The sequence below is a fragment of the Varanus komodoensis genome, unplaced genomic scaffold (assembly GCF_004798865.1).
Source record: "Varanus komodoensis strain SLA01 unplaced genomic scaffold, ASM479886v1 scaffold26, whole genome shotgun sequence".
NCBI lineage: Eukaryota > Metazoa > Chordata > Lepidosauria > Squamata > Varanidae > Varanus > Varanus komodoensis.
Window position 1 is genome coordinate 8,947,692 of NW_025335684.1, and position 12,583 is coordinate 8,960,274.

Here is a 12,583-nt window from a genome sequence, read left to right on the forward strand (position 1 = left end):
TTGAATCATTAGGCTGCCCGGTTATCTGAAAAGGGGGTAAATTTTTACCTCCAGGATGAAAGAATACCTAGCAATTGGTTTTGTGCGTGTGCATCCTATCAAACTGCAGCCACACTCATGAAAGGCATCCTTGTGCTGCTTGTACTCATAATTCAGGTTCCGATGAGAAGACTGTTTTTGAAACAGCCCGGACTTCGCCTGTGGTTCAAGGTCCAGAGCCTCAACAGGTGTTAGCTGTGGGAGAAATTAGCCCAAGAACAGACAGGGGGCTCAATCAACTTGGCGGTGGAAATATGGAGGAATTACAGCCTGAGGGAGAGGGCATTGAAATGGGAAGTCTCTCTGATGCAGACCTCCTACTCCTTGTGGTGGTAGATCCATCAAGATCAAAGAGAAGCTCAATTCACCGTCCTGAGACTTTGGTGATAGGATGGGATGAAAAAGCCTTTAATAGCTAAATAAATTAGGGGCACAGTGGGTGGGGAGGAGGTGTGTTGGTTTTCACAGCGCCCTCCCCTGGGAGTGAGACACAGATGGGCTCATAAAGAAAACTCTGGGAAATGAACAGTTCAGTTCACTTTGTGTATGCTCAGAAATTCGCTTGTTAACAATAAAGGTCAATAAGCAAAGAAACAGTGGAGAGGCTGATATTGCTTAGTGGGAGAAGCACAGCTCGTGACCCAAAGTAAACAGACATCCCTGGACTGGCAGAGGGAGAGAAGCCACTCCTGTGTATGCTTAGAAGCATCTTCCTTGATATAAAGCACAGGTGAGCTTCAGGAGCTGTGCCCCTGCTTAGCAACCAGGCATCAAGCTCCTGGAGCGGTCCAGCAAGAGGAGAGCTGGCAATGCTGGTTGCATTGCAGGAGGCAGCCATACCTGGCTGGGGTGCAACAGCAAAGGGTCAAGCGGCGACCTGTCGTGTTGCTTTTCCGGGATGCAACAGCCTTGTCCTTGTCCGTGGTGCTGGTCTACATTCTCTGATTTCTACAGAAAGGAAATTACAAAGACATCCTGCATAAAGGGTAAAGATTAGGATCTTCTATAAATGACTCTGTTTGTGTTCCATGGCTGTCAGGCATCCTCGGCTTCATCATCTGCTCACTGACTGACGTGGATCTTTTCCTCTCTCCCAAAAAATACGTCAAAAGCAAACACAGAATTTCACCATTTGCAGGCCGTTCTCTGGCATGTGACATATTGTGTATTTTTGCTTAGGTCAATATCAATAAGAAAAGCATGCAGAAAGGACGGCTGGATGGGAGACAAGTGTTCAAAATGTTACATGCATCACCCTATTTTTATCCAACTTCCCTAGTTTGTATGACCAGAGCTTTGTACAAGTCTAGAAAGCTTAAAAAATGGTCCACAAGTCTGAAATCCATGTGACTTTGAAAATTCGGTCATCTGCAGATTCATAGGAATCTACGGCAGTTTGAGACAGGGCTGCTTCCAATCCCTAATTGAGGGTTTTTCACTCTTTGCAATGAGCAATAATTCCATTGCAGTCTGGTTTCAATAAGGGCTTACCAATGTTCAGACCACACTATGGTGGAGCGTAGTGGAGAAAATGGAAACAGCTTTAACAAATTCATTTTCCCACACAAGTGGCCTGATTAAAAATCAACATTGTGAAGAAAATATGAACATCTATATGACATCTTTTTAATCATGATAAGTCCGTGCAGCCTTGCTTCTTGGTGGTATTGAATTTGGACATCCTAACTAATTTTTTTGCCCTAGAATGGTTTTGATGAGATGCGCTAATTATAAATTCACTTAAAGAGGCACGTTTAAGAGCTGACAGGGCATTCTTGGAGTAATGAGTTGGGAGATGCTTTCCCAAATAAACATCTGTCATTGCTGCTCATTAAAGGCAAGTTAAAAGTAACCTCTTTAAAGTGAAATCAAAATTTGTCAAAAAGACAGTTTTGTGGTAGAGTGGCCCTATGTGAAACAAGTCATTATTAACAAGTCATCCTCATTATTTACGTATTTTATGTATGTATATATGTATGTATTTAATCCTGCCCAGTAGCTAAAGTTCTCTGGGCAGTTCAGATGAATTAGAGCCCAAAAGACATTATATAAGCATAATATTAAAAATTAGCAAACCAGAATGTAAATAATTGGAAACAGCCTTTTAAAAAGCGATCAACAATACTGTACCAGGACCCACTAAAACAACTGAGATCAAAAGCTCCGTTACAGATTGGGGCTGGGGGTAGACAGGTCTTCACCTGAGGCCACAGAGATAGCAATCTGGGTGCCAGGCGAATCTCAGCAAGGAGAGAATTCTGTGGCCAGAGAGCCAGCATCAAAAGCGTTCCCTCCCTCGTGGCCACTCTCTGAGCCTCCCTCAGATACTGATTGCAAGATATGGGTGGTTTTCCTACTGGAGACCCATCACATCTTGAGGTTCTGGACCATGTAAGGTGCTGGCTTATGGGCCAAAACCAGCACCTTGGATGGATCGCCTACCTGGCCACCCATCCACCTTGAGAGCGATGGGGTAGGGTCGACCAATGTCGAAGGACGAGTAGGAAGAGCCGGCTCAGAGTTTGGGGAACCCTTGCGCAGAATGCCTTCAGGAGACCCTCCCTCTTCTCTACGGACATCACTGCCCATTCGTTTGCCGCCCTGGGTCTGATCAGAACCACAATCTGGAAAGACGCAGGACATGGAGTCGAGGTGGCCACTGTGCCTTGCTCTTGTCCTCTCTTGTGCATGCTTGGCCAAGAAAGGAACTAGGGAACCCACAGCAGGGCCTCCTAGAGATTCTCTGTGCGCCCCCTGCTGGTTGGTGAGCCTTCACATGTGCCCAAATATGCCCACCCCAGGTGCCCATCTTGCAGGTGGCATCTATAATAGAAGCTGCGTGTCTGTCTGTGCATCCCATCAATGTTTGTCAAAGCATACCATCGCTTGGAGATTTTTTTTCATTCTTCAGAAGTAATAATGGGGCAAAATTCCCAAAATCCCCTTCCCAAAATTCAAACTGCCATGTTAGACATTTGTGTTATCTGCAGCCATCGTGCCAGAAGCTTGTACTGCTTAAAACAAGGCATGTCATTTTGTGCTAAGAAACCAGAAAGTTAATGAGCCCTGGGATGTGAGACTAGTTGTGTCAGTTCTGTCCTCAGTGGGTCTTTGCTGAGTGATTGATTGGTTTATTCCATCATTATCCGCATATCCTGCCTTTTCTCCTAAAAGTGGCTCAGAGCGGCTCATGAAATCTTCCTCGTTCCCTTCATTCTACCCTCACAACTCTGCCGTGAGCGAGACGAGGCTGAGAGCCCATGACAGGCCCAGAGTCCCCAAAGGAGCCTCATGGCCAGTGGGGGCAGTCTGCTATGGCCCAGCCTGGCACCCGACCCCTGAGGCAGTACTGGTGCGGTGCTGAGGTTGCGCTGCTGATGGGAATACGCCTTCTCATCATGGTAGGACTGGTGATGGGGAATCATGGCCTATGGAAAGCAAAGAATAACGCACCTGGTAAGTCTTGCCCCCAAGCCAAGGCCAAAGCCTACGTGTAAGAAGGCTTCCTAGATGGTCGTGGGGCTCCATGCCACACAGTGAGAATCACTGTTGTAGGGAAGTGGCTTCAGCCCAAGTCTTGTTCCCTTTGGGCTCTCCTCCCTGCCCGTTTCTTCTGTAGCCATCACTCAGCACAAAGTCACTTTTTCAAAGAACATAAAGTTTGGTGAACTTTTTGATGGGCAAACGTGGCTAGATCCCATTCTGGGAGCTCTAACTGACGTGGGTGAAAGCAGGTGGATGCAAGGGAGCCGGGGCAAACGTCTCCGAAAGGATAGATGGCTGTGAGTTACGCATCCTCGGATTAATTTGGATGTGCCCCTGATGGAGGACAAGGCAGACTCGTTGCCAACGAAGAATAATGATCGTTTAAAAGAAATGAAGGCATCTCACCACAGGGGGAAAGACAGATTAGGTGACTCATGTGCTTTTTCACTAGCAGCCTGGGGGCCAGGTGTGGAGCTTCTCGCTTCCTCTCCTTATGGTTCTTTGACTTTAAAGCAAACTTGGCCTGGAAAGCCCACCAAAGAAAAAACCAGATAGAGCCCTCTTCCTGCTCTCCAGAACAGAGGACTATCCTCTGTAAAGGAGGACACCTGGGCACCCTGCACTGCTGCTCTGTCAAGTTTCTCATTTGAGCAAGTGTGAGAAAGAATTCGCAGCTATAACGACACTTTTGGGAGTAACACATCCAACCAATGGGTAGCACGTTAAGATGCTTTGCTAAAGTTTTGCTTCTTAGAGTCTGTGAAGGCCTGGAGTAGCTTGCAAACCTGCCAAGAGCAGCTCGGTGCTCCGTGGACCAGGAGATAGAGTGGACTGCACTGCAGGGGGTGTGAACCACAGGTGCATGGGCCAGGTTTGGCCCACCTGGGGTTCCAGCAGGGTCCTCCAGGGTTTGCCAGTTGGCCATGCGCCCTTCCCTTGACCTTTCTTTTCCCCAGCCACCAATGCTGGTTTCCTGGCTTTTTTGTGTTCCTCTCCTAATGCACATGCTAAATGCTTTTCTTAAGACGTAGTTTCTGATAATAAGGGGTAAGTTTATTTATGGTTGTGAGCCGCCCCGAGGCTTCGGTGAATGGGGCGGCATAGAAGTCTCCTAAATAAAATAAATAAATAAATAAATAAAATATGCTTGCATTTGGGGTCCTTTTGTCCCTTCCCTGCTGCCTTCAGTGTGCCCCACCTACTACTAGAACATGACCCTGGAGAACGTCATCAAATTTATTTATTTATTTAAGATATTTGTATGCCATCTTTTGCGAGTCCTTGGGATTAAAGAAGGCCAGACCTCTCATCTCTAAAGGGTTAAGGTTCTAAATAATAGAACAGAAAGTAATAAAAATACTCCTGGGGGGGAAAAGTGATGTACCATAAGCACAAAAAACAAAACAAAACAAAAACCCTACTTAAATTGAGTAGAGCCTGAAGATGGTGTATTCTAAGTAAGATGTTAATAAAGAACAAATAAATGTTCTAGTGCATAACTGCTGATGTTCTGACACATGCCATGCATTGTTTTCCTTCAGCTTCATGATGCGTACCTCATTTAACTTCTGGCATACCTGGGTCACTTCCAGGGCTCCAACACCTTGATAGGGTCTCATTTCATTTCCAAATTGCCCCCAGTGTTGACTGTCATTGAGTGTTGGCAGGATGTCTCCAACTTTTGGTGATCCTGTTAATGGAAGCCTCTGAAATATCCTCTCCATGATTGTCCTGCTTAGCTTTTCTAAAAGCAAGGCTGTGACTTCCTTTATGGAGCCAATCCATCTCTGATTTGGTCTTCCTTTTCTCCTTCAACTGCCTTCGGCTTCCCCAGCATTTATTTATTTATTTAGAATTTTTGTATGCCGTCCCATCGCATGAGCCTCGGGACAGCTTACATACAATAAATAAACGTAATACAAATAGTGCACATAAAATCCAGATTCACCCTGGCTGCAAATTAAAACCTATAGATGATATTAAAAATTGTTAAAATATTGTTTAAATTAAAAGGTCTTTTCCAGGCAGTTTTGCCTTCTCGTGATGTGTCCAAAGTATGAAAGCCTCAGCCTTTTTGTTTCTAGGGAAAGCTCTGGCTTGATTTGAACTAGGACCCACTTGCTTGTCTTTCTGTAGGTCCAGGGTATTCACAAAGCTCCATGATTCAATTCCATCCATTTTCTTCCTGTCAGCTTTCTTCCCTGTCCGCCTGTCTGCCTTTCACACCCATACACATAATCAGGAATACAATAGCGTAGATGATCTTGGCCTTAGTCTCCAGTGAAACATCCTTACATTTTATTATCTTTTCTAGTTCCTTCATTGCTGCCCTTCCAAGACTCAGCCTTCTTCTGATTACTTGGCTTCAGCATCCCTTTGAATCGATGACTGAGGCGAGGTAGACAACAACTTTCAAAATTTCTATTTCTTCATTGCTGATCGGAACATTCTGTGGTTCCTCTGTTGCCATGATTTTTGTTTTCTTAAACAATCCCCCAATGTAGCAAAATTAAGATAGTACCTAGACATTCCTGCTCAGAGCCTTGTTATCCTCCATCACTAGATGGAGCCCACAGGTGCAGCGACGAAGTGGTGGGTCTACCAGACGCCAGTTTGCTCACGGTCCCCTCAAACCTGGAGGCAGCCTCGTGCGTTACTGGTTCAGAGCTTCCTCTCCCTTGTGCGAATGGGACCTCAAGCATCAGATCTGGCCAGTTTCCCAGTACAAAGAAGTCGTGCATGTTCTAAGCTATCTATACTAACGGCAAACCCAGGGTAATATCCAGCAACGGATACTGTGGGTGCTACGCACAACTCAGCCAAAATGCTTCCAGTTTTTATTAGGGCTAGACTGCATTGCAGAGCAGCAAACTGGCTTGGGCTACATTTGGGATGTCTCTGCCATGCATACCAGATGTTCTCAACACACACAGAGGGCAGGTATCCAGAGGAGGCATGGCTAGGCACTTGCCAAGCACCTGCACAGTAGCTGGGGCCCTGGCAAGGCCCCCCGGGGATGCTCTGCCCCTGCCTCATCGCTTCGGCCGGCTTGTTCACCTGCAGCTCACCTGACCCAGTGAGATGGAGGACCAGGAGACGCCGCAGCCCGCCTGGCCCGGCTTTCTGCCTAGCAAGCAAGCAAGGAGGACCCAAGATGGGAAAGAGGGTGGAGAGCACAAGCAGATGGCGGCTATGGCAGGGGGAAGGGCGGGAGCCCCTTGCCCACAGAGGTGGATCTGGCCCCTGATCACCATCTCCTCAAGGAGCCACTCCTTGGCTTTTCTGAGCAAAGTGAGCTCAAGGCTTCTCACAATTGATTTCTTTGCTGGTTCCTGTTTCTCTCTCTCTCGTGCATTTTTGCTTTCTTGCCAGAAATGCCTTTGCAGTCTGCGAGGACGCACAGCCCAGGGTAGAGCACGTACTTCACATGCAGAAGAACCAGACTGAATCCTGGGTGTCTCTGGCCAAGAGGATCAGGTAGCTGCTAATGGGAAAGTGCTTTTCCTGAAACCCAGGGGGGGGCACTGCCAGTTAGAAGATGCATGGCGGCCTCGCACACGCACTTCCCACAGGAAGCACCAAACCTCTGAGTAAAGGCAGGCGGCGTCCTGGGCAAGGGGCGCCGGTGCCCCCACGCCACGTCAGTGGGTCTCCTGGCCCACTGCAGCTTTTCCCTTCAGCCTTATAGGTGCCATCTACCATGGGGGAGCCATTTGGAGGGACGGGTCCAGCACCATGGATGGACCCTATGCAATCATATCAAGCTCAAAAGGAAAGCTGCCATGGACACGCAGTCTGGCCGGCCCAGGAGTTTCCAGCCTCTCCTGGTTACAGGATCACTTCAGCATCCCTAGATTAATGGTAAACCAGCAAATGCTTCTGCCCTTATATGCAGGAGTTTCTATGCCTTATGCTGAGGAAATAGCCACAGAGACTGATCCAAAACTTGGCAGTGTAGGGGAGGTGGTCTTGAAGATGTTCTGGGTCAAGTTTGAGGGAGAAATGGCAATGTGTGGCTTATTTATAGGAGCTGAATAGTCAAAGCATTTTAACACATGCAGGACCTCACTGCCCCCCCAGCCCCACCCCGCAAGGACCTGCATTTTTACCTTGCAGTAAAAATGACCCCATCTGCACAGTTCGTCAACTCTTCTGGAAAATAGATTGCCGTTTTAGGCGAGGAAAGGGTGTAGTATAGACTGTGCTTCCAGAAAAGTATCAGGCGTTTTCAGATTTCCAGAAGCTTCTGAAAATAGTTCTAGGTGGAAAAATTGCCTCTTTTGAGAAGGAGCCATTTTATGAATCTTCTCGGAGGGAGGAGAAAATCACCAGTGCCTTTTTTTCTGTTTTTCCTGCCCTGGCTTTATTTTCTTTGCTTTCTTTCACTTGCTTCCCATTGCTACCTTCCATTTCCCAGTTGTCTGGCAGCAACCTGCCCACTCTTCCCCGTGAAGCCTCAGACTTAGGTCATCTCTTCATGATTAATCTCTTCTTCTGGATTAATCCAGAGCCTTTTTTCCTGAAAGAGGAGGATACCCTTTTACGTATGAGGAGGTAAATCCCTCATTGCACAACTCAAGGTGGCACTGTGCTATACAGTGGCGTTTACAATTTTCACAACACTCCTGCAGTGAATCATGGCGTTGTCCATGAAAATAATGCGTTATCTCAGAGCCACCAAATGGCTGGAAAACACAGGAGAGGAGTTCTATGTCAGGTAAAGGACCCAGAAACTTCCACGACTGAAGGATCATGGTGGCCTTCAGAGGCATTTGGACCACAACACCCAGAATTCCCATTGAGCAGGGCAGTTGACTGGGAATTCTGGGTGTTGCAGTCCGCACGTTTCTGGAAGGCACAAGCTCGGGGAAGGCTAGTGTAGAAAAACCATTAGCCTGATTCTGGAGCGTTGTGTGGAAAACGAGAGGCCACAAAAGTTGGTGGAGAATATCTGAAGAACATTCTTCCAAGAGGGTGGAGGAGGAGAAAGAGACAGGGAAGGATCAGGGATATTCCCAGGAAAATTCCCAGCCTGCCTGTACTTTGCTGGTACCATGAAGAGCCGCTGAAGTGCCTGCCCTGGTCAGACATTTGACTTCTGTGTGTTTTAGACAAGGACTAATGATAATTACTTCCCCCACCCACCCAATAAGCCTGACAAAAAAGTTAGGAAAACAACTTTGTCATGATATGATGGCTCCTAATTAATCAGCACTGCAGCCGGTGGTTCTTTGTTTAGCTCAGGCTCACACAGTTCCCACATCACATAAACATACCAAACAATTCATCTTGTGCTCCACAAAGATCACAGACGAGGCTTACGGTGTGTTTGCCGCCGGCATCGGAAGCTCTGGACTATCATACCCAGAACTCCGGTGGACTCTGATATGCTTCCACATAATTCAGTTGGATGCTTTATTAACAGGACAAGTTGTGCCAGAACTGCCCAAGGGTGATACAAGGGTGACCTCGCCTGCATTTCTGAAGGGTCAGTATGTGCTGCCTCCTGAAGTTACGCCCCGCTGCAGTGGCACATGGATCACCATTTGACAATATCATCCTCATAGAATCAGGTTCTGCAGAAGTCAAAGGAATCAGTAAAAGGACAGACAGCAGCAGAACATGTGAAGAAAACATCCCCAAAGTCTAGAGAAAATGGCGAGAGGGTGGAGAAACTGAGAAGAGGGAAGCAGGGAAGCAAGAGGAGGCAAGGCCTGAAAGAGGTGCATCAAACGGGAAAGACCTGGTGGGCTGCATTTCAAAGTCCTGCAGGGCAGCTGAAGTCAACAGGTTGCAGGTGACTGTCCCCGGCCCTGGTCTCCTTCCCAGTTGTCTCCAAGATATGCAGCCTGAAAAATACATGGGAAGACCATCTTTCTCCCCCACCACCCCACCCCCGGTTTGCAGTTACTCTATCAATAACAGATCCGATATTCAGATCCTTCAAATATGAAATGTGAGCTCTTTCCTGTTGCCATGGAAAAGATTGTCTTGCTCCAGTAACCCTGCTCAGCCTCCGAATAGTTCCTGGCCACCCATCCCAGCTCAGGCATCACCCTGTTGTTTATGCAAATTAAATTGTTGGAGGAGGGCTGTTTTGTTTCCTGAACACTTGGAACAGACACGGAGTCCTCCAGCATTGGAACATGAAAACCCTGTTAAAAGTTTGGGCCAGGCTTTTTAGCAGCTCCAAATTGAATTAATGTCATTAGACTAAGCAGACACAAGGAAGCCTCCCCTGTTCTCGTCTATTGACCTGTGCCACAGATGAGGATTATAGTAACCACAGAAGGAAAAAGTAGCAAGGGCAGGAAGGAAGGAAGGAAGGAAGGAAGGAAGGAAGGAAGGAAGGAAGGAAGGACGGACTCGTAGGAACACCAGAGGGTGCTTTCTGTGGAAAGGGACCACTGGGCCGTGTCACTCAGCATTCATCCACTGCAGGGAAGTGACCTTGGCTGCTGTACAGGAGGGGCTACCTGTCAGGGATCCTGCACCTGCAGCAGGTGGGAGCAAAGCCAGGTGGTTGTGGCTGAACTGAAAGATTTGTGGCTCAAGCCCATGGGACGACAAACAACTGCAACGCACCCAGATTTGTAGATGCTAACTTATATGTGCTCTGAAGGCTCTCTCCTGAGGACACCCCCGTTGCAGGAGAGAAGAGGGCATGCATTTCAGGAAAAAAACAGCTCAGACAGAAAGGTTTGGGGGCAGCAGGAGGGGAGGCACCTGTGGGTGAAAAGCCGGCTCATCCGGGGGATTGGATGCAGCAAAGATCAGCAGAGAACCAGGTGCCCATCGAGAGCAGGGGGTGGGACGCAGAGATTCCCAGGGACGTGGAGCGCCAGTTCTAGCTTCCTCCAACACCACTCTGGGGCCGAAGCCTGCAGTGAACAAGGTCACCCCATTCCCCTTCCCCTTCCTCCTGCATTCAATTTAATAGGTACAACCACTTTTGAAGTACTGGATCCAGTTCTGGTCACAGCACCTCCAAAAGGATAATGCTCCAAAACCAAAATAAGCAAGGGGCTGGAAGGACTGTCCTGGGGAGAAAAATGCTACAACATTTGTGGCTTTTTAAGCTTAGGGGAACAAAAGGCAAGGAACAAGGGTTTTGGAAGAGGTGCATAAATGACGCTGAACGTGGAGAACATGCCTAGAGCCAGAAACTGAGTTAATCCATCCCAGGAAGCTTGCTGGTGGGAGATCCAAAAGGAAGGACTTCTTCATAGTACAAGATGTACATAGTTAAAACCATGGAATGGTCTGTCAGAAGATGACCTCATGTGCTCAGCACGGGACTGAAACCCGCTTTAACTGAGACCAAACCTGTGTGGATGAACCAGTAAGGCTGGACCATCTTTTATCTGGGGGGAACGCAGAAATGTTTGTATGCTCTCTGCCGATGGAAGCAAAGTTCTAAACTTGTATACCATCATGCAAATTTAGAACTGGAAGTACCTTGGAGGTCACCTGGCACCTGCTCCATGCTTTCCTACCCCCTGATAGTTCAGAAGGTATGGGTCATCCCTTAGACTGTTGTAACTCTGCAGTCCAAGGCTCTGTTTCTGACAAATTAATGTCTTGTCATTATTTCCTCTTTGTGCCTTCCTTTTGCTGATAAAGCGGGTTTCTATTAGAATGGTGAGTCATGCTTTTCATACTCTTCTGATCCATTATCCAGACAAGGATAATTCCAGGAACTTCCTCTGCCCCTTTCATAAACTAAATGAGAGCCATCCCTCCTCACCAGTCCTTTACAAGACTGCACAAAGGCGGGCTTAAGGGACTCAACCTGCGTACCGAAATGAGATGGTGTTTTGACCAGCTTGTCCTCTGGATTTATGATTCACGCAGGGCATGTGTCACGCCCCCTGCAGGAACCCAGTCTGGAGGACAGTCTGGAACTCTGTGAAAAGAATATCCCAGAGGTCCTTTGGAGGCTCTGGAGGAATAGTGGGGGTCCTTTGGAGGGGGGGGGGGTCCTTTGGAGGAAAGAGGTCCTTTGGTGGAGGGGGAGGAATAGTGGAGGTCTCAGGCATTTTGGAGAGAGAATTCCCTCCCCACCTACATCTGATTTGGAGGCACAAGTTTCATCTCCTTTCATTCATTACATTCCTATGACACCCAAATGCAGAAGCTGCCTGCATGGTTTACACAGATTAAAACTTTAAAAACCATTATAAGAACATGAATGTTTATCAACACAAGCACATGAATCTAAAATTAATTTTAAATAATCCACAAGCAAAGTTGAAAACCTGATTAAAAGCTAAACAAAAACACATCATATGCTGCTAAATGCCTGAAAGAAGATAACAGTGAAAAGATAGCTGAAAGATCACAGTGTTGGTGCCTCTTTTGGAAGATCGTTCTAGACCTGATGTGGCCAGAACCAAGAAGGCTCTGTGAATGCATAATCTGAGGAAGCTCAGGTATAGGTTTGGCCAGGTAAAGAAGTGCCCAGCCAAGAAGCAAGCCTGCCCATGCATATGAGGGTGGTCCTGTGTGCATTTCCCCATGAAAAAGATCTTTCTTCAAATGGATTTGATGAGTTGCCACCATGCCTCAGGCAGTGCTCTGAATGCTCAGGCTGAAAAGCCTTCAGCTCAAGACAGCAGTTAAGAACCTTTCTCTGCAAATCAACTCTTGAGCAGGTTGTTATTCCACCATTATTAATTTTGGTTTCCGGGCACCAATTTCTTTTCCTGTTTTTCTGCTGGATAACCTCTAGGTGGAGCTGTGCTAAAGTGGTATAATGCTGTTACCAAAGCAGAAATCACATTCCTTTTAGTTTTTCAATTAAATACTGCATTTTCAATTAAATACTTCTGTAACGAAAGGGAGGGAGGGAGGGAACTTCACTCCAAGTGCTGGTTAGACACAGGTTAAACTGACATCATCTGAAGAACCCATGACAACTATTAACAGCTCACAAAAATGCATCTCGTAGAAAAGCCCTGACTTTGCCTGAAGGCTTTGCTGCATCAAATGCATCCTGCTGTTAGGACAGAGCTGGGTATGAAGCTGGGTCCTTTGATTGCAGAATAATAAATTGCAC